The sequence below is a fragment of the Dendrobates tinctorius genome, unplaced genomic scaffold, assembly GCF_039654945.1.
Source record: "Dendrobates tinctorius isolate UK_male_01 unplaced genomic scaffold, ASM3965494v1 ptg000237l, whole genome shotgun sequence".
Lineage (NCBI taxonomy): Eukaryota > Metazoa > Chordata > Amphibia > Anura > Dendrobatidae > Dendrobates > Dendrobates tinctorius.
In genome coordinates, this window is record NW_027361904.1 from 509,934 (window position 1) to 533,409 (window position 23,476).

Below are 23,476 nucleotides of genomic sequence, written 5' to 3' on the forward strand. Positions count from 1 at the left end.
CTGAGTAACAGTCTACACTGCGTCACTAGATCCTTATACAGGGGTATAATGAGGCCTCACTGTACAGGAGAGACGGGAGCGAGGAGCGGGGGCCTGATCACAAGAGCTGACAATCTGAGGAAACAGCAATGCTGAATAACAGTCTACACTGCGTCACTAGATCCTTATACAGGGGTATAATGAGGCCTCACTGTACAGGAGAGACCGGAGCGAGGAGCAGGGGACTGATCACAAGAGCTGACAATCTGAGGAGACAGCAATGCTGAGTAACAGTCTACACTGCGTCACTAGATCCTTATACAGGGGTATAATGAGGCCTCACTGTACAGGAGAGACGGGAGCGAGGAGCGGGGGCCTGATCACAAGAGCTGACAATCTGAGGAAACAGCAATGCTGAATAACAGTCTACACTGCGTCACTAGATCCTTATACAGGGGTATAATGAGGCCTCACTGTACAGGAGAGACGGGAGCGAGGAGCGGGGGCCTGATCACAAGAGCTGACAATCTGAGGAGACAGCAATGCTGAGTAACAGTCTACACTGCGTCACTAGATCCTTATACAGGGGTATAATGAGGCCTCACTGTACAGGAGAGACCGGAGCGAGGAGCAGGGGCCTGATCACAAGAGCTGACAATCTGAGGAGACAGCAATGCTGAATAACTGTCTACACTGTGTCACTAGATCCTTATACAGGGGTATAATGAGGCCTCACTGTACAGGAGAGACCGGAGCGAGGAGCAGGGGCCTGATCACAAGAGCTGACAATCTGAGGAGACAGCAATGCTGAATAACTGTCTACACTGCATCACTAGATCCTTATACAGGGGTATAATGAGACCTCACTGTACAGGACAGACCGGAGCGAGGAGCAGAGGCCTGATCACAAGAGCTGACAATCTGAGGAGACAGCAATGCTGAATAACAGTCTACACTGTGTCACTAGATCCTTATACAGGGGTATAATGAGGCCTCACTGTACAGGAGAGACCGAAGCGAGGAGCAGAGGCCTGATCACAAGAGCTGACAATCTGAGGAGACAGCAATGCTGAATAACAGTCTACACTGTGTCACTAGATCCTTATACAGGGGTATAATGAGGCCTCACTGTACAGGAGAGACCGAAGCGAGGAGCAGAGGCCTGATCACAAGAGCTGACAATCTGAGGAGACAGCAATGCTGAATAACTGTCTACACTGCGTCACTAGATCCTTATACAGGGGTATAATGAGGCCTCATTGTACAGGAGAGACCGGAGCGAGGAGCAGGGGCCTGATCACAAGAGCTGACAATCTGAGGACACAGCAATGCTGAATAACAGTCTACACTGCGTCACTAGATCCTTATACAGGGGTATAATGAGACCTCACTGTACAGGAGAGACCGGAGCGAGGAGCAGAGGCCTGATCACAAGATCTGAGAATCTGAGGACACAGCAATGCTGAATAAAAGTCTACACTGCGTCACTAGATCCTTATACAGGGGTATAATGAGGCCTCACTGTACAGGAGAGACGGGAGCGAGGAGCGGGGGCCTGATCACAAGAGCTGACAATCTGAGGAAACAGCAATGCTGAATAACAGTCTACACTGCGTCACTAGATCCTTATACAGGGGTATAATGAGGCCTCACTGTACAGGAGAGACCGGAGCGAGGAGCAAGGGCCTGATCACAAGAGCTGACAATCTGAGGAGACAGCAATGCTGAATAACTGTCTACACTGCGTCACTAGATCCTTATACAGGGGTATAATGAGGCCTCACTGTACAGGAGAGACCGGAGCGAGGAGCGGGGGCCTGATCACAAGAGCTGACAATCTGAGGAGACAGCAATGCTGAATAACTGTCTACACTGCGTCACTAGATCCTTATACAGGGGTATAATGAGACCTCACTGTACAGGAGAGACCGAAGCGAGGAGCAGGGGCCTGATCACAAGAGCTGACAATCTGAGGACACAGCAATGCTGAATAACAGTCTACACTGCGTCACTAGATCGTTATACAGGGGTATAATGAGACCTCACTGTACAGGAGAGACCGGAGCGAGGAGCAGAGGCCTGATCACAAGAGCTGAGAATCTGAGGAGACAGCAATGCTGAATAACTGTCTACACTGTGTCACTAGATCCTTATACAGGGGTATAATGAGGCCTCACTGTACAGGAGAGACCGGAGCGAGGATCAGGGGCCTGATCACAAGAGCTGACAATTTGAGGACACAGCAATGCTGAATAACAGTCTACACTGCGTCACTAGATCCTTATACAGGAGTATAATGAGGCCTCACTGTACAGGAGAGACCGGAGCGAGGAGCAGAGGCCTGATCACAAGAGCTGAGAATCTGAGGAGACAGCAATGCTGAATAACTGTCTACACTGTGTCACTAGATCCTTATACAGGGGTATAATGAGGCCTCACTGTACAGGAGAGACCGGAGCGAGGATCAGGGGCCTGATCACAAGAGCTGACAATTTGAGGACACAGCAATGCTGAATAACAGTCTACACTGCGTCACTAGATCCTTATACAGTGGTATAATGAGGCCTCACTGTACAGGAGAGACCGGAGCGAGGAGCAGGGGCCTGATCACAAGAGCTGACAATCTGAGGAGACAGCAATGCTGAATAACAGTCTACACTGCGTCACTAGATCCTTATACAGGGATATAATGAGGCCTCACTGTACAGGAGAGACCGGAGCGAGGAGCGGGGGCCTGATCACAAGAGCTGACAATCTGAGGACACAGCAATGCTGAATAACAGTCTACACTGCGTCACTAGATCGTTATACAGGGGTATAATGAGACCTCACTGTACAGGAGAGACCGGAGCGAGGAGCAGAGGCCTGATCACAAGAGCTGAGAATCTGAGGACACAGCAATGCTGAATAACAGTCTACACTGCGTCACTAGATCCTTATACAGGGGTATAATGAGACCTCACTGTACAGGAGAGACCGGAGCGAGGAGCAGAGGCCTGATCACAAGAGCTGAGAATCTGAGGACACAGCAATGCTGAATAACAGTCTACACTGCGTCACTAGATCCTTATACAGGGGTATAATGAGGCCTCACTGTACAGGAGAGACCGGAGCGAGGAGCAGGGGCCTGATCACAAGAGCTGACAATCTGAGGAAACAGCAATGCTGAATAACAGTCTACACTGCGTCACTAGATCCTTATACAGGGGTATAATGAGGCCTCACTGTACAGGAGAGACCGGAGCGAGGAGCAGAGGCCTGATCACAAGAGCTGACAATCTGAAGACACAGCAATGCTGAATAACAGTCTACACTGCGTCACTAGATCCTTATACAGGGGTATAATGAGGCCTCACTGTACAGGAGAGACCGGAGCGAGGAGCAGAGGCCTGATCACAAGAGCTGACAATCTGAGGAAACAGCAATGCTGAATAACTGTCTACACTGCGTCACTAGATCCTTATACAGGGGTATAATGAGGCCTCACTGTACAGGAGAGACCGGAGCGAGGAGCAGAGGCCTGATCACAAGAGCTGACAATCTGAAGACACAGCACTGCTGAATAACAGTCTACACTGCGTCACTAGATCCTTATACAGGTGTATAATGAGGCCTCACTGTACAGGAGAGACCGGAGCAAGGAGCAGGGGCCTGATCACAAGAGCTGACAATCTGAGGACACAGCAATGCTGAATAACAGTCTACACTGCGTCACTAGATCCTTATACAGGGGTATAATGAGGCCTCACTGTACAGGAGAGACCGGAGCGAGGAGCAGGGGCCTGATCACAAGAGCTGACAATCTGAGGACACAGCAATGCTGAATAACAGTCTACACTGCGTCACTAGATCCTTATACAGGGGTATAATGAGGCCTCACTGTACAGGAGAGACCGGAGCGAGGAGCAGAGGCCTGATCACAAGAGCTGACAATCTGAGGACACAGCAATGCTGAATAACAGTCTACACTGCGTCACTAGATCCTTATACAGGGGTATAATGAGGCCTCACTGTACAGGAGAGACCGGAGCGAGGAGCAGAGGCCTGATCACAAGAGCTGACAATCTGAGGACACAGCAATGCTGAATAACAGTCTACACTGCGTCACTAGATCCTTATACAGGGGTATAATGAGGCCTCACTGTACAGGAGAGCCCGGAGCGAGGAGCAGGGGCCTGGTCACAAGAGCTGACAATCTGAGGACACAGCAATGCTGAATAACAGTCTACACTGCGTCACTAGATCCTTATACAGGGGTATAATGAGGCCTCACTGTACAGGAGAGACCGGAGCGAGGAGTAGGGGCCTGGTCACAAGAGCTGACAATCTGAGGACACAGCAATGCTGAATAACAGTCTACACTGCGTCACTAGATCCTTATACAGGTGTATAATGAGGCCTCACTGTACAGGAGAGACCGGAGCAAGGAGCAGGGGCCTGATCACAAGAGCTTACAATCTGAGGAGACAGCAATGCTGAATAACAGTCTACACTGTGTCAGTAGATCCTTATACAGGGGTATAATGAGGCCTCACTGTACAGGAGAGACCGGAGCGAGGAGCGGGGGCCTGATCACAAGAGCTGACAATCTGAGGACACAGCAATGCTGAATAACAGTCTACACTGCGTCACTAGATCCTTATACAGGGGTATAATAAGGCCTCACTGTACAGGAGAGACCGGAGCGAGGAGCAGGGGCCGGATCACAAGAGCTGACAATCTGAGGACACAGCAATGCTGAATAACAGTCTACACTGCGTCACTAGATCCTTATACAGGGGTATAATAAGGCCTCACTGTACAGGAGAGACCGGAGCGAGGAGCAGGGGCCGGATCACAAGAGCTGACAATCTGAGGACACAGCAATGCTGAATAACAGTCTACACTGCGTCACTAGATCCTTATACAGGGGTATAATAAGGCCTCACTGTACAGGAGAGACCGGAGCGAGGAGCAGGGGCCGGATCACAAGAGCTGACAATCTGAGGAAACAGCAATGCTGAATAACAGTCTACACTGCGTCACTAGATCCTTATACAGGGGTATAATAAGGCCTCATTGTACAGGAGAGACCGGAGCGAGGAGCAGGGGCCGGATCACAAGAGCTGACAATCTGAGGACACAGCAATGCTGAATAACAGTCTACACTGCGTCACTAGATCCTTCTACAGGGGTAAAATGAGGCCTCACTGTACAGGAGAGACCGGAGCGAGGAGCAGAGGCCTGATCACAAGAGCTGACAATCTGAGGAGACAGCAATGCTGAATAACAGTCTACACTGCGTCACTAGATCCTTATACAGGGATATAATGAGGCCTCACTGTACAGGAGAGACCGGAGCGAGGAGCAGTGGCCTGATCACAAGAGCTGACAATCTGAGGAGACAGCAATGCTGAATAACAGTCTACACTGCGTCACTAGATCCTTATACAGGAGTATAATGAGGCCTCACTGTACAGGAGAGACCGGAGCGAGGAGCAGGGGCCTGATCACAAGAGCTGACAATCTGAGGAGACAGCAATGCTGAATAACAGTCTACACTGCGTCACTAGATCCTTATACAGGAGTATAATGAGGCCTCACTGTACAGGAGAGACCGGAGCGAGGAGCAGGGGCCTGATCACAAGAGCTGACAATCTGAGGAGACAGCAATGCTGAATAACAGTCTACACTGCGTCACTAGATCCTTATACAGGGGTATAATGAGGCCTCACTGTACAGGAGAGACCGGAGCGAGGAGCAGTGGCCTGATCACAAGAGCTGACAATCTGAGGAGACAGCAATGCTGAATAACAGTCTACACTGCGTCACTAGATCCTTATACAGGAGTATAATGAGGCCTCACTGTACAGGAGAGACCGGAGCGAGGAGCAGGGGCCTGATCACAAGAGCTGACAATCTGAGGACACAGCAATGCTGAATAACAGTCTACACTGCGTCACTAGATCCTTATACAGGTGTATAATGAGGCCTCACTGTACAGGAGAGACTGGAGCGAGGAGCAGGGGCCTGATCACAAGAGCTGGCAATCTGAGGAAACAGCAATGCTGAATAACAGTCTACACTGCGTCACTAGATACTTATACAGGGGTATAATGAGGCCTCACTGTACAGGAGAGACCGGAGCGAGGAGCAGTGGCCTGATCACAAGAGCTGACAATCTGAGGAGACAGCAATGCTGAATAACAGTCTACACTGCGTCACTAGAGCCTTATACAGGAGTATAATGAGGCCTCACTGTACAGGAGAGATCGGAGCGAGGAGCCGGGGCCTGATCACAAGAGCTGACAATCTGAGGAGACAGCAATGCTGAATAACAGTCTACACAGCGTCACTAGGTCCTTATACAGGAGTATAATGAGACCTCACTGTACAGGAGAGACCGGAGCGAGGAGCTGGGGCCTGATCACAAGAGCTGACAATCTGAGGAGACAGCAATGCTGAATAACTGTCTACACTGCGTCACTAGATCCTTATACAGGGGTATAATGAGGCCTCACTGTACAGGAGAGACCGGAGCGAGGAGCAGGGGCCTGATCACAAGAGCTGACAATCTGAGGAGACAGCAATGCTGAATAACAGTCTACACTGTGTCACTAGATCCTTATACAGGGGTATAATGAGGCCTCACTGTACAGGAGAGACCGGAGCGAGGAGCAGGGGCCTGATCACAAGAGCTGACAATCTGAGGACACAGCAATGCTGAATAACAGTCTACACTGTGTCACTAGATCCTTATACAGGGGTATAATGAGGCCTCACTGTACAGGAGAGACTGGAGCGAGGAGCAGGGGCCTGATCACAAGAGCTGACAATCTGAGGAGACAGCAATGCTGAATAACTGTCTACACTGCGTCACTAGATCCTTATACAGGGGTATAATGAGGCCTTACTGTACAGGAGAGACCGGAGCGAGGAGCAGAGGCCTGATCACAAGAGCTGACAATCTGAGGACACAGCAATGCTGAATAAGAGTCTACACTGTGTCACTAGATCCTTATACAGGGGTATAATGAGGCCTCACTGTACAGGAGAGACCGGAGCGAGGAGCAGGGGCCTGATCAAAAGAGCTGACAATCTGAGGAAACAGCAATGCTGAATAACAGTCTACACTGCGTCACTAGATCCTTATACAGGAGTATAATGAGGCCTCACTGTACAGGAGAGACCGGAGCGAGGAGCCGGGGCCTGATCACAAGAGCTGACAATCTGAGGAGACAGCAATGCTGAATAACAGTCTACACTACGTCACTAGATCCTTATACAGGGGTATAATGAGGACTCATTGTACAGGAGAGATCGGAGCGAGGAACAGGGGCCTGATCACAAGAGCTGACAATCTGAGGAGACAGCAATGCTGAATAATAGTCTACACTGCGTCACTAGATCCTTATACAGGGGTATAATGAGGCCTCACTGTACAGGAGAGACCGGAGCGAGGAGCAGGGGCCTGATCACAAGAGCTGACAATCTGAGGAGACAGCAATGCTGAATAACAGTCTACACTGCGTCACTAGATCCTTATACAGGGGTATAATGAGGCCTCACTGTACAGGAGAGACCGGAGCGAGGAGCTGGGGCCTGATCACAAGAGCTGACAATCTGAGGAGACAGCAATGCTGAATAACAGTCTACACTGTGTCACTAGATCCTTATACAGGTGTATAATGAGGCCTCACTGTACAGGAGAGACCGGAGCGAGGAGCAGGGGCCTGATCACAAGAGCTGACAATCTGAGGACACAGCAATGCTGAATAACAGTCTACACTGTGTCACTAGATCCTTATACAGGGGTATAATGAGGCCTCACTGTACAGGAGAGACTGGAGCGAGGAGCAGGGGCCTGATCACAAGAGCTGACAATCTGAGGAGACAGCAATGCTGAATAACTGTCTACACTGCATCACTAGATCCTTATACAGGGGTATAATGAGGCCTCACTGTACAGGAGAGACTGGAGCGAGGAGCAGGGGCCTGATCACAAGAGCTGACAATCTGAGGAGACAGCAATGCTGAATAACAGTCTACACTGCGTCACTAGATCCTTATACAGGGGTATAATGAGGCCTTACTGTACAGGAGAGACCGGAGCGAGGAGCAGAGGCCTGATCACAAGAGCTGACAATCTGAGGACACAGCAATGCTGAATAACAGTCTACACTGTGTCACTAGATCCTTATACAGGGGTATAATGAGGCCTCACTGTACAGGAGAGACCGGAGCGAGGAGCAGGGGCCTGATCAAAAGAGCTGACAATCTGAGGAAACAGCAATGCTGAATAACAGTCTACACTGCGTCACTAGATCCTTATACAGGAGTATAATGAGGCCTCACTGTACAGGAGAGACCGGAGCGAGGAGCCGGGGCCTGATCACAAGAGCTGACAATCTGAGGAGACAGCAATGCTGAATAACAGTCTACACTACGTCACTAGATCCTTATACAGGGGTATAATGAGGCCTCACTGTACAGGAGAGACCGGAGCGAGGAGCCGGGGCCTGATCACAAGAGCTGACAATCTGAGGAGACAGCAATGCTGAATAACAGTCTACACTGCGTCACTAGATCCTTATACAGGGGTATAATGAGGCCTCACTGTACAGGAGAGACCGGAGCGAGGAGCAGGGGCCTGATCACAAGAGCTGACAATCTGAGGAGACAGCAATGCTGAATAACAGTCTACACTGCGTCACTAGATCCTTATACAGGGGTATAATGAGGCCTCACTGTACAGGAGAGACCGGAGCGAGGAGCAGAGGCCTGATCACAAGAGCTGGCAATCTGAGGAAACAGCAATGCTGAATAACAGTCTACACTGCGTCACTAGATCCTTATACAGGGGTATAATGAGGCCTCACTGTACAGGAGAGACTGGAGCGAGGAGCAGGGGCCTGATCACAAGAGCTGGCAATCTGAGGAAACAGCAATGCTGAATAACAGTCTACACTGCGTCACTAGATCCTTATACAGGGGTATAATGAGGCCTCACTGTACAGGAGAGACCGGAGCGAGGAGCAGTGGCCTGATCACAAGAGCTGACAATCTGAGGAGACAGCAATGCTGAATAACAGTCTACACTGCGTCACTAGATCCTTATACAGGAGTATAATGAGGCCTCACTGTACAGGAGAGATCGGAGCGAGGAGCCGGGGCCTGATCACAAGAGCTGACAATCTGAGGAGACAGCAATGCTGAATAACTGTCTACACTGTGTCACTAGATCCTTATACAGTGGTATAATGAGGCCTCACTGTACAGGAGAGATCGGAGCGAGGAGCCGGGGCCTGATCACAAGAGCTGAGAATCTGAGGAGACAGCAATGCTGAATAACTGTCTACACTGTGTCACTAGATCCTTATACAGGGGTATAATGAGGCCTCACTGTACAGGAGAGACCGGAGCGAGGATCAGGGGCCTGATCACAAGAGCTGACAATTTGAGGACACAGCAATGCTGAATAACAGTCTACACTGCGTCACTAGATCCTTATACAGTGGTATAATGAGGCCTCACTGTACAGGAGAGACCGGAGCGAGGAGCAGGGGCCTGATCACAAGAGCTGACAATCTGAGGAGACAGCAATGCTGAATAACAGTCTACACTGCGTCACTAGATCCTTATACAGTGGTATAATGAGGCCTCACTGTACAGGAGAGACCGGAGCGAGGAGCAGGGGCCTGATCACAAGAGCTGACAATCTGAGGAGACAGCAATGCTGAATAACAGTCTACACTGCGTCACTAGATCCTTATACAGGGATATAATGAGGCCTCACTGTACAGGAGAGACCGGAGCGAGGAGCGGGGGCCTGATCACAAGAGCTGACAATCTGAGGACACAGCAATGCTGAATAACAGTCTACACTGCGTCACTAGATCGTTATACAGGGGTATAATGAGACCTCACTGTACAGGAGAGACCGGAGCGAGGAGCAGAGGCCTGATCACAAGAGCTGAGAATCTGAGGACACAGCAATGCTGAATAACAGTCTACACTGCGTCACTAGATCCTTATACAGGGGTATAATGAGACCTCACTGTACAGGAGAGACCGGAGCGAGGAGCAGAGGCCTGATCACAAGAGCTGAGAATCTGAGGACACAGCAATGCTGAATAACAGTCTACACTGCGTCACTAGATCCTTATACAGGGGTATAATGAGGCCTCACTGTACAGGAGAGACCGGAGCGAGGAGCAGGGGCCTGATCACAAGAGCTGACAATCTGAGGAAACAGCAATGCTGAATAACAGTCTACACTGCGTCACTAGATCCTTATACAGGGGTATAATGAGGCCTCACTGTACAGGAGAGACCGGAGCGAGGAGCAGAGGCCTGATCACAAGAGCTGACAATCTGAAGACACAGCAATGCTGAATAACAGTCTACACTGCGTCAATAGATCCTTATACAGGGGTATAATGAGGCCTCACTGTACAGGAGAGACCGGAGCGAGGAGCAGAGGCCTGATCACAAGAGCTGACAATCTGAGGAAACAGCAATGCTGAATAACTGTCTACACTGCGTCACTAGATCCTTATACAGGGGTATAATGAGGCCTCACTGTACAGGAGAGACCGGAGCGAGGAGCAGAGGCCTGATCACAAGAGCTGACAATCTGAAGACACAGCACTGCTGAATAACAGTCTACACTGCGTCACTAGATCCTTATACAGGTGTATAATGAGGCCTCACTGTACAGGAGAGACCGGAGCAAGGAGCAGGGGCCTGATCACAAGAGCTGACAATCTGAGGACACAGCAATGCTAAATAACAGTCTACACTGCGTCACTAGATCCTTATACAGGGGTATAATGAGGCCTCACTGTACAGGAGAGACCGGAGCAAGGAGCAGGGGCCTGATCACAAGAGCTGACAATCTGAGGAGACAGCAATGCTGAATAACAGTCTACACTGCGTCACTACATCCTTATACAGGGGTATAATGAGGCCTCACTGTACAGGAGAGACCGGAGCGAGGAGCAGGGGCCGGATCACAAGAGCTGACAATCTGAGGACACAGCAATGCTGAATAACAGTCTACACTGCGTCACTAGATCCTTATACAGGGGTATAATGAGGCCTCACTGTACAGGAGAGACCGGAGCGAGGAGCAGAGGCCTGATCACAAGAGCTGACAATCTGAGGACACAGCAATGCTGAATAACAGTCTACACTGCGTCACTAGATCCTTATACAGGGGTATAATGAGGCCTCACTGTACAGGAGAGCCCGGAGCGAGGAGCAGGGGCCTGGTCACAAGAGCTGACAATCTGAGGACACAGCAATGCTGAATAACAGTCTACACTGCGTCACTAGATCCTTATACAGGGGTATAATGAGGCCTCACTGTACAGGAGAGACCGGAGCGAGGAGTAGGGGCCTGGTCACAAGAGCTGACAATCTGAGGACACAGCAATGCTGAATAACAGTCTACACTGCGTCACTAGATCCTTATACAGGGGTATAATGAGGCCTCACTGTACAGGAGAGACCGGAGCAAGGAGCAGGGGCCTGATCACAAGAGCTTACAATCTGAGGAGACAGCAATGCTGAATAACAGTCTACACTGTGTCAGTAGATCCTTATACAGGGGTATAATGAGGCCTCACTGTACAGGAGAGACCGGAGCGAGGAGCCGGGGCCTGATCACAAGAGCTGACAATCTGAGGACACAGCAATGCTGAATAACAGTCTACACTGCGTCACTAGATCCTTATACAGGGGTATAATAAGGCCTCACTGTACAGGAGAGACCGGAGCGAGGAGCAGGGGCCGGATCACAAGAGCTGACAATCTGAGGACACAGCAATGCTGAATAACAGTCTACACTGCGTCACTAGATCCTTATACAGGGGTATAATAAGGCCTCACTGTACAGGAGAGACCGGAGCGAGGAGCAGGGGCCGGATCACAAGAGCTGACAATCTGAGGAAACAGCAATGCTGAATAACAGTCTACACTGCGTCACTAGATCCTTATACAGGGGTATAATAAGGCCTCACTGTACAGGAGAGACCGGAGCGAGGAGCAGGGGCCGGATCACAAGAGCTGACAATCTGAGGACACAGCAATGCTGAATAACAGTCTACACTGCGTCACTAGATCCTTCTACAGGGGTAAAATGAGGCCTCACTGTACAGGAGAGACCGGAGCGAGGAGCAGAGGCCTGATCACAAGAGCTGACAATCTGAGGAGACAGCAATGCTGAATAACAGTCTACACTGCGTCACTAGATCCTTATACAGGGATATAATGAGGCCTCACTGTACAGGAGAGACCGGAGCGAGGAGCAGTGGCCTGATCACAAGAGCTGACAATCTGAGGAGACAGCAATGCTGAATAACAGTCTACACTGCGTCACTAGATCCTTATACAGGAGTATAATGAGGCCTCACTGTACAGGAGAGACCGGAGCGAGGAGCAGGGGCCTGATCACAAGAGCTGACAATCTGAGGACACAGCAATGCTGAATAACAGTCTACACTGCGTCACTAGATCCTTATACAGGTGTATAATGAGGCCTCACTGTACAGGAGAGACTGGAGCGAGGAGCAGGGGCCTGATCACAAGAGCTGGCAATCTGAGGAAACAGCAATGCTGAATAACAGTCTACACTGCGTCACTAGATCCTTATACAGGGGTATAATGAGGCCTCACTGTACAGGAGAGACCGGAGCGAGGAGCAGTGGCCTGATCACAAGAGCTGACAATCTGAGGAGACAGCAATGCTGAATAACAGTCTACACTGCGTCACTAGAGCCTTATACAGGAGTATAATGAGGCCTCACTGTACAGGAGAGAGCGGAGCGAGGAGCAGTGGCCTGATCACAAGAGCTGACAATCTGAGGAGACAGCAATGCTGAATAACAGTCTACACTGCGTCACTAGATCCTTATACAGGAGTATAATGAGGCCTCACTGTACAGGAGAGACTGGAGCGAGGAGCAGGGGCCTGATCACAAGAGCTGGCAATCTGAGGAAACAGCAATGCTGAATAACAGTCTACACTGCGTCACTAGATCCTTATACAGGGGTATAATGAGGCCTCACTGTACAGGAGAGACCGGAGCGAGGAGCAGTGGCCTGATCACAAGAGCTGACAATCTGAGGAGACAGCAATGCTGAATAACAGTCTACACTGCATCACTAGATCCTTATACAGGGGTACAATGAGGCCTCACTGTACAGGAGAGATCGGAGCGAGGAGCCGGGGCCTGATCACAAGAGCTGACAATCTGAGGAGACAGCAATGCTGAATAACAGTCTACACAGCGTCACTAGGTCCTTATACAGGAGTATAATGAGACCTCACTGTACAGGAGAGACCGGAGCGAGGAGCTGGGGCCTGATCACAAGAGCTGACAATCTGAGGAGACAGCAATGCTGAATAACTGTCTACACTGCGTCACTAGATCCTTATACAGGGGTATAATGAGGCCTCACTGTACAGGAGAGACCGGAGCGAGGAGCAGGGGCCTGATCACAAGAGCTGACAATCTGAGGAGACAGCAATGCTGAATAACAGTCTACACTGTGTCACTAGATCCTTATACAGGGGTATAATGAGGCCTCACTGTACAGGAGAGACCGGAGCGAGGAGCAGGGGCCTGATCACAAGAGCTGACAATCTGAGGACACAGCAATGCTGAATAACAGTCTACACTGTGTCACTAGATCCTTATACAGGGGTATAATGAGGCCTCACTGTACAGGAGAGACTGGAGCGAGGAGCAGGGGCCTGATCACAAGAGCTGACAATCTGAGGAGACAGCAATGCTGAATAACTGTCTACACTGCGTCACTAGATCCTTATACAGGGGTATAATGAGGCCTCACTGTACAGGAGAGACCGGAGCGAGGAGCAGAGGCCTGATCACAAGAGCTGACAATCTGAGGACACAGCAATGCTGAATAAGAGTCTACACTGTGTCACTAGATCCTTATACAGGGGTATAATGAGGCCTCACTGTACAGGAGAGACCGGAGCGAGGAGCAGGGGCCTGATCAAAAGAGCTGACAATCTGAGGAAACAGCAATGCTGAATAACAGTCTACACTGCGTCACTAGATCCTTATACAGGAGTATAATGAGGCCTCACTGTACAGGAGAGACCGGAGCGAGGAGCCGGGGCCTGATCACAAGAGCTGACAATCTGAGGAGACAGCAATGCTGAATAACAGTCTACACTACGTCACTAGATCCTTATACAGGGGTATAATGAGGCCTCACTGTACAGGAGAGACCGGAGCGAGGAGCCGGGGCCTGATCACAAGAGCTGACAATCTGAGGAGACAGCAATGCTGAATAACAGTCTACACTGCGTCACTAGATCCTTATACAGGGGTATAATGAGGACTCATTGTACAGGAGAGATCGGAGCGAGGAACAGGGGCCTGATCACAAGAGCTGACAATCTGAGGAGACAGCAATGCTGAATAACTGTCTACACTGCGTCACTAGATCCTTATACAGGGGTATAATGAGGCCTCACTGTACAGGAGAGACCGGAGCGAGGAGCAGGGGCCTGATCACAAGAGCTGACAATCTGAGGACACAGCAATGCTGAATAACAGTCTACACTGCGTCACTAGATCCTTATACAGGGGTATAATGAGGCCTCACTGTACAGGCAAAGACTTAGAACGATGACTGTGGAAAACGGATTTCTATTTTAAAAAAGAGTCGTTTAAAGAGCCAAAAGAGCCGGATCACCAAAAAGAGCCGAACTTCCCATCACTACTAAGTCTCCTCCCCGACTCCTCCCCGCCCCCAGCCCGGCAGGAAGAAGCACACAGCGCTCCGCTGCAGGTGGGGAGTCGGGCCTTGTCGTTCACCAGGAGCCGGCTCATCGCCTCGGATCGTTCGGGGAGGACCCATAACTGGCAGCGGTGGACAGTGGTGGTTGCCGGCAGTGGAGGCTGAGGTGAGGCGCTGAGCTCAGGTTAGGGAGGAGGAGGAGGAGGATTTCTGCCTCATTCATTTCTGTGGCTCCAGTGGGAAAGTAATAATAGGAATCTGAGGCCGAGAAGCTGCGGCCGGAGCCCGGTGTATGGAGAGCCGCCGTCTGTGAGGGAATAGTAGGAGAAGCAGCGACCCCACACCGGCCTCTAGGACCCGGGACGGCTGCGATCATGGAGGCTCCTTTTTTTTGTTGTTGCTCCTCTTTCATTTTTCCGTCCCCTTCTTCTATGTTCCGGAATTCCATTCCGCGGGAAATATGGGAGGAAGCCGCATGTTAATTCCACCTATTTCCTGCGGAGAAACGAGCAATTTGCGGAGTAATTAGCGTTTTCCCAGCGATCTGTAGCGTCGCCTGGAGAACTGACGGACGGGTCGCTGACACTCGTCAGACCTCGTGTGTGACCAACTCTTCACTATTGAGGCTGCGGCATCAGTAGGAAAAAGATCTAATGTTAAACATAATAAAAGGATGGTGTTTTTCTCCCCTTCCGCCGTCCCGCGCAGCGTTCCCGATCCTCGCGGTGCTCCCGGCAGCTCCCGTTCCCAGGGATGCATTGCCACAATGACCTCTGACGTCTCAGTATCGCGAGACCGCGATGTCACCTGGGGTCATTCCTGCACGGCCTCCCTGGGAGCGGGACCTGCCGGGAGCATCGCTGAGGCCTGGGGACGCTGCGCGGGATGGCGGGAGGTGAGAAGATGGCGATTTTTTATTTTAATTCTATTTTTTACAGGGATCTGGTGCCCGGAAGACAGTCTCCTCTCCTCCGGACCGTGGGAACCATCCGCACATGTTCTGCTTACTTTTCACATGGTGGGCACAGCCACACACACAGTAAGCGGAACAATGCATTCCTATGGCTGCAGATTTTCCCTTTCGTGCAAAATCACGCGTTTAAAATCGCCGCGAAAACGCAAAAAAAAAACGCTACGTGTGAACACAGCCTAAGAGCTGCAACTTTGACTTTGTCAGTAGGAAAATAAAAAATTTGTGTGGGCTTGTGGTGGTTTTTTTTTTAACTTTATTGTAGTGAAAAAAAAATGATAAATTCATAACAAAAAAAAAAAATACTTAAGTTGCATTTTTCCAAAGCACCTGGGAGATATATATATACTAGCTGAAGAGCCCGGGCATAGTAACTAACTGTGGTTATAGCAAATTATAATTATCCTCCATCCCATAGTCCCGTGCCCATATACCCATCATACATATCCTCCATCCCATAGTCGAGTGCCCATATACCCATCATACATATCCTCCCTCCCATAGTCCCATGCCCATATACCCATCACACATCCTCCATCCCATAGTCCCATGCCCATATACCCATCATACATATTCTCCATCCCATAGTCCCATGTCCATATACCCATCATACATATCCTCCCTCCCATAGTCCCATGTCCATATACCCATCATACATATCCTCCCTCCCATAGTCCCATGCCCATATACCCATCACACATCCTCCATCCCATAGTCCCATGCCAATATACCCATCATACATATTCTCCATCCCATAGTCCCATGTCCATATACCCATCATACATATCCTCCCTCCCATAGTCCCATGCCCATATACCCATCACACATCCTCCATCCCATAGTCCCATGCCCATATACTCATCATACATATCCTCCATCCCATAGTCCCATGTCCATATACCCATCATACATATCCTCCCTCCCATAGTCCCATGTCCATATACCCATCATACATATCCTCCATCCCATAGTCCCATGCCCATACACCCATCATACATATCCTCCATCCCATAGTCCCGGGCCCATATACCCATCACACATCCTCCATCCCATAGTCCCATGCCCATATACCCATCACACATCCTCCATCCCATAGTCCCGGGCCCATATACTCATCATACATATCCTCCATCCCATAGTCCCATGCCCATATACCCATCATACGTATTCTCCATCCCATAGTCGAGTGTCCATATACCCATCATACATATCCACCATCCCATAGTCCAGTGCCCATATACCCATCATACATATCCTCCATCCCATAGTCAATCATTATGACATCATAATGAGGGGCGGGGCTTGATACACACACACACTGTTTCCCCATTATGTAGATAGGGGCAAAATTGGTGAATTGGAACGTGCGGGGTTAAAATTTCGCCTCACAACAAAGCCTAGGACGCTCTCGGGGTCTAGACGTGTGACTGTGCCAAATTTTGTGGCTGTAGCTGTGACGGTGCGGATGCCAATCCCGGACATACACACATACACACACACACACTTTGAGCTTTATATAGTAGAGATATATATATATAAATGTAGGGGTACATATGATGCATTTTTTTTGTGGCTTTGTGACCAGAACCCCACAATTCTGGCATTAAATTTTTTTTTTTTCTTGTATAGTTTTTACAGATCATGTTAATTTTAGATTTAAATAGAGATTGTACTTTTATGGCACTATCACTCACTGAGGTCCGCTCGCTGCAGGCGTTAGGCTGAGTTCACACGTGGCGTTTTTTTCGCGTTTCCGCGGCTGTTTTAACCGCGCGATTTTGCCGCGAAAACGCAAAAAATAAGCATCCCATGCATTCCTATGGGATTCCGCAATGCTGTGCTAATGCTGCGGTTTTTACCGCGGCGGAATCGCTTCGCGGTAAAAACCGCAGCATGCTCATTAATTTGCGGAATCGCGGCGATCCCGCACCCATAGGAATGCATTGTTCCGCTTACTTCCTGCATGTGGCTGTGCCCACCATGCGGAAAGTAAGCAGAACATTTGCGGATGGTTCCCACGGTCCGGAGGAGAGGAGACTGTCCTCCGGGCTTTGGGTACCATATCCCTGTAAAAAAAAGAATTTAAAAATAAAAAATATTGTTATTCTCACCCTCCGGCGTCCCGCGCAGTCTTTCCGCTTCTCTTCACGCTCCCGTTCCCAGTAGTCCTTTGCGAAAATGCTCGCGATGGCGTCCGATCTCGCGGGATCGCGAAGTCTCGCGGTCATTCACGCGACGTCATCGCGAATTACCGCGAGACGTCGCGATCCCGCGAGAACTGACGTCATCGCGGGCATTTTCGCAAAGGATTACTGGGAACGGATGCGCGGGACGTCGGAGGGTAAGAATAACACCATTTTTTATTTTTTCTTACATTTTATCTTTTACTACTGATGCTGCATAGGCGGCCTCAGTAGTAAAAAGTTGGTCACACTTGTCAAACACTGTGTTTGACGAGTGTGACCAACCTGTCAATCAGTTCTCCAAGCGATGCTACAGATCGCTTGGAGAACGCTAGCATTTTGCAAGCTAATTACGCTTGCAAAATGCTAGTTTTTCCGCGGGAAAATCGCGGGAATTTAAAATGCGATTTTCCCGCGGACTGGAATTCCGGAATTCTCGCGGTAATTTCCGCGAGAGTTCCGGTACGTGTGCACTTAGCCTTATTCTCCCCGGCTCCTCTGCATGAGTGGTCAAGAGCATTACAGGGGCAGGATGATGAGGACAGGTAAGTACATGGATTTTTTTTTAATTTATTTTTCTTATTTTTACAGTTGGCCACTGTGGAAGGAGACACTACTCTCATAATGGTCTCCTGCTGGTGCTGATCGCAGCAACCTCCAACCTCCGCGGCAAGGTAGGGATGCTACCAGGCCAAAAATAGGGTCAGTATCCCAGGTGTCCTTGTATGTGATACAGTGGGGAAAAAGTATTTAGTCAGCCACCAATTGTGTAAGTTCTCCCACTTAGAAAGATGAGAGACGCTTGTAACTGACATTATAGACCACAACTATGACAGTCAAAATAAGAAATAAAATCCAGAAAATCACCTTGTCTGATTTGGTAAGATTTATTTTGCAAATTATGGTGGAATATAAGTATTTGGTCACCTAAAAACATGGAAGATTACTGGCTCTCACAGACCTGTAATTTCTTCTGTAAGAGGCTCCTCTGTCCTCCACTCATTACCTGTAGTAATGGCTCCTGTGTGACCTTGTTATCAGTATAAAAGTCACCTGTCCACAACCTCAAACAGTCACACTCCAAACTCCACTATGGTGAAGACCAAAGAGCTGTCGAAGGACACCAGAAACAAAATTGTACCCCTGCACCAGGCTGGGAAGACTGAATCTGCATTAGGCAAGCAGCTTGGTGTGATGAACTCAACTGTGGGAGCAATAATAAGAAAATGGAAGACATACAAGACCACTGATAATCTCCCTCGATCTGGGGCTCCACGAGGGGACCTAGTGAATGACCTGCATAAAGCTGGGACCACCATAACAAAGGCTACCATCAGTAATAACTACGCCGCCAGGGACTCAGATCCTGCAGTGCCAGACGTGTCCCCCTACTTAAGCCAGTACATGTCCGTGACTGTCTGAAGTTTGCTAGGGAGCATTTATATTATCCAGAAGAGTATTGGGAGAATGTCATATGGTCTGATGAAACCAAAGTAGATCTGTTTGGTAGAAACAAAACTTGTCGTGTTTGGAGGAGACAGAATGTTGAGTTGCATCCAAAGAACACCATACCTACTGTGAAGCAAGGGGGTGGCAACATCATGCTTTGGGTCTGTTTCTCTGCAAAGGTACCAGGACGACGGATCCATGTGCAAGAAAGAATGAATAGGGCCATGTATGGCGAGATTGATTTTGAGTGCAAACCTCATTCAATCAGCATTGAAGATGAAATGTGGATGGGCCTTTCAGCATGATAATGATCCCAAGCACACCACCAGGGCAACGTAGGAGTGGCTTCATAAGAAGCATATGAAGGTCCTGGAGTGGCCTAGCCAGTCTCCAGATCGCCACCCCATAGAAAACCTTTCGAGGGATTAGAAAGTCCGTGTTGCCCAGCGACAGGCCCAAAACCTCACTGCTCTAGAGGAGATCTGCATGGAGGAATGGGCCAACCTACAACCAACAGTGTGTGCCAACCTTGTGAAGACTTACAGAAAACGTTTGACCTCTGTCATTGCCAACAAAGGATATATAACAAAATATAGAGATGAACTTTTGTGACTGACCACATACTTATATTCCACCATAATCTGAAAAATAAATCTTACCAAATCAGACACGGTGATTTTCTGGATTTGTTTTCTCATTTTGACTCTCATAGTTGTGGTCTATGATGTCAATTACAGGCCTCTCTCATCTTTATAAGTGGGAGAACTTGCACAACTGGTGGCTGACTAAATACTTTTTTTCCCCACTATATGTCTATTTGACAAACTAGACCCGATTACGGCTTGTTCTTAGCAGCCAATACCCCTGATCCCCACTATTCAAAATATTTGTGAATTGAGTACCTTACTAGATAAGATTTACATTCATTCAGTGTTTCCATCATTATGGCTTTTTACTGTCACATATAAGTTTTTTTTTGTCACAGTGGTGCTTTCTTTATTTTTGCAGGGTCTATTGGGGTCAGTGAGGGCAAGCAGACATCTCGTGGGGGTGCCATATCACGGCAAGGTAGTGTAACCACTAGGTATCACTATTGCTCACGTGTGTCTCCTCTCTGCTCTATCATTTAGAAGCCCCCCCCTTTTTAATTATTTGTAAATTAAAGCTGTTGTGTGTGTATATAGTGGGTGGGTCTTTTTTTAGTGATGTTTAATAGGCAAATTAGCCTCTTCTGCTGTAATGACACTCTTGTAGGAAAAACTTTTTTTGATAAGCCAAATGGGGTCAAATATTAATGAGAACCAACTAGAGAAAAAACCTAAAAAATATCTTTTTCTGCAATTAACTTAAAAGTATATGTTAGTATATACAAAATCCTTTAAAAAGGGGACCATAAACGGGTTAATTGTAATATCTGGAACAATAATACACAAAAGCTGAAAGACCGTAATAGGCCCTGTTCACCTAGCTTTCAGCTATTGTGTATTGTTCCTAATATTACAATTAACCCATTTATAGTCCCTTTTTTTTAAAGGGTTTCATATACAGTATACTAACATATACTTTTATGTGACTTGCATTAATTTTTTTAGGTGTTTTTTTTTCTAGTTGGGTCTAATTGCACCCAATATTCCTCAACCATGAAACCACAAAAACACTAGTGCACGCTCTTATCTCCCGCCTCGACTACTGCAACCTCCTACTCTCTGGCCTCCCCTCTAGCACTCTGGCTCCGCTCCACTCCATCCTACACTCTGCTGCCCAACTAATCCACCTGTCTCCCCGCTATTCCCCAGCCTCCCCCCTATGCCAGGCCCTTCACCGGCTTCCTATCGCCCAGAGGCTCCAATTCAAAACCCTAACCATGACATACAAAGCCATCCACAACCTGTCTCCTCCATACATCTGTGACATGGTCTCTAGGTACCTACCCGCACGCAACCTTCGATCATCTCAAGATCTCCTTCTCTACTCCCCCCTTATCTCTTCTTCCCACAACCGCATACAAGACTTCTCCCGTGCTTCCCCCATACTCTGGAACTCCCTGCCGCAACACATCAGACTCTCACCATCAACGGAAACCTTCAAGAAGAACCTGAAGACCCACCTGTTCCGACAAGCCTACAGCCTGCAATGATCCTCGGTCTACTGAACCACCGCACGACCTGCTCTACCCTCTCCTACTGTATCCTCACCCATCCCTGTAGACCGTGAGCCCTCGCGGGCAGGGTCCCCTCTTCTTCTGTACTTGTGTGTCCCTTGTCTTACACATGTTTACTATACTTGTCTATATTTCCCCTTTTCACATGTAAAGCGCCATGGAATAAATGGCGCTATATAAATGCATAATAATATAAAACTTTTTGCTAACCAAACAATTTTAGAAGGGTCCGCGAGTCGCTCTCTCCACTGGTGCTCGTGAAATGTTAATGGGTTAAATTTACAGATTAAGCGAAAAAAAAAAAGTTTTGAATTATCTACACAGGGCAAATTTTCATATTATTTTCCTACAAGAAACACATTGGATAAAGGATAATCCCCCATCCTTTTATAGTAGGAAATATACTTTGTGTGCTGAGGGATCATACTCAAAAAAAAAAAACCAGCGAGGAGTAGCCATACTGATCAATAAATGCACTATGACATCGGAGAGGTGCTGGAGGACCCAATGAGGAGGTTTCTCATTGTTAAAATTACAATAGAGCCAAAATATTGGAAAGCATAGCAGGCTGGGACACCTCTCAGATAATTGTGGGTAGTGACTTCAACGAGGCTCATGACGCTTCTATGGACCGGTCCAACACTCAAACACAACAAGAAACAACACGGGAGCTGTAGACAATCACTGGTAGATCATTTAGGTCTGATTGACATTTGGAGAGTACAGCACCCATTAGAGCGAGATTACTATTACTCTCGTCATCATCATCAGTACTGCAGTCGGATATTCTAAATATTCACATATCAGACCATGCTCCTGTAACATTTAAATCTAGTCTAACGAACCCGATATATTGTGAGAAAAAGTGGCGGTTCCCCTCGTATCTCTATCAGTCAGATGACATCAAAAAATACCTTCAGCTCTCCTGGGACGCCTACAAGAATGACAATCGGGATCACTGTGACGAGGTAGATCTATACTGGGCAGCCTCTAAGGCTGTATTAAGGGGTGAAGTTATTTCCTACGTCAGCCACAAAAAGAAAAGATTATCGGAACGAACATTGGTAGCGCAGAAAACACTAACCCGAGCGTACAAAGAATTTAAGTCCAACAATGCATCACTAACAAAACAGAATTTTCTAGAGGCCAAAGAGGAAGCAGATGCATTGGCGCACGAGCTGGCCCTGTACAATCCACATTACCAGAAACATAAATATTTCAAGTGGGGTAACAAACCAGGGAAGGTACTCGCCTTCCTCACGAGGCCATACAGAACAGCTACGAGGATACACAAAATACAACAACATAATGGCCCTATTCTGATCAAAAACGAGGAGGTAGTGAATGCGTTCAGATCTTTCTTTGGGGAGCTATATAAATCAGAACCAGAGGGTGGGGTGGCGAGCGCACGAAATTCCTACAAAATAACGAGGCACCAAAACTCACTGAGGATCAAAGAAAAATTCTTAATTCTCCTATTACTACTGCCGAAATTCTTCAGGTTATCAATACATTAAAAATAGCTAAGGCCCCTGGCCCAGACGGGTTCAGCAATGAACATTATAAAATTTTGGGAGCCGTAAAGCGGCGTGCGCTCGCGATGTGCCGTCATTCAGTGACGGAGCCTCGGACGTGGGCTGCAGTGTCTGAGGCTCCGTCACCGCTAGCGCAGTTGAAACGTCTGCGCTATGCTACAGCGTTAACGCAGTGTGACCCTAGCCTTAAGGCATTCGATAGGGTGGCCTGGGACTATCTGCATGACATACTGGCATTCAGAGGGTTTGGCTCATGGTTCTGTGATGCTGTTAAAGCAATCTATAGAGATCAGGTGTCCAGGCTGTCCATAAATAACACTCTATCGAGGCCCTTTGGGATTCAGTGGGGTAGACGCCAGGGTTGCCCGTTGTCTCCCCTGTTATTTAATGTGGCGTTGGACCCACTGCTGAAAACCCTTCAGGATCTGTCAGTGTTTGAAGG

At 48.6% G+C, this 23,476-nt stretch overlaps 1 protein-coding gene across 3 annotated transcripts in view; it reads left to right on the plus strand.

Moving 5' to 3' along the window:
* The first annotated feature begins 14,744 nt into the window (after positions 1–14,744).
* The window catches only part of LOC141060414 (zinc finger BED domain-containing protein 4-like), a 40,462-nt gene continuing 31,730 nt past the window's right edge, over positions 14,745–23,476 (plus strand). Inside the window, exons 1-3 of one of the 3 annotated variants that reach the window (XM_073556658.1) lie at positions 14,745–14,902; positions 18,481–18,563; positions 20,347–20,406. The gene's annotated coding sequence lies outside the window, so the exon portion shown is untranslated. The remainder of the gene's footprint in view (positions 14,903–18,480; positions 18,564–20,346; positions 20,407–23,476) is intronic. The other 2 variants (XM_073556659.1, XM_073556660.1) reach the window with 2 other exon arrangements.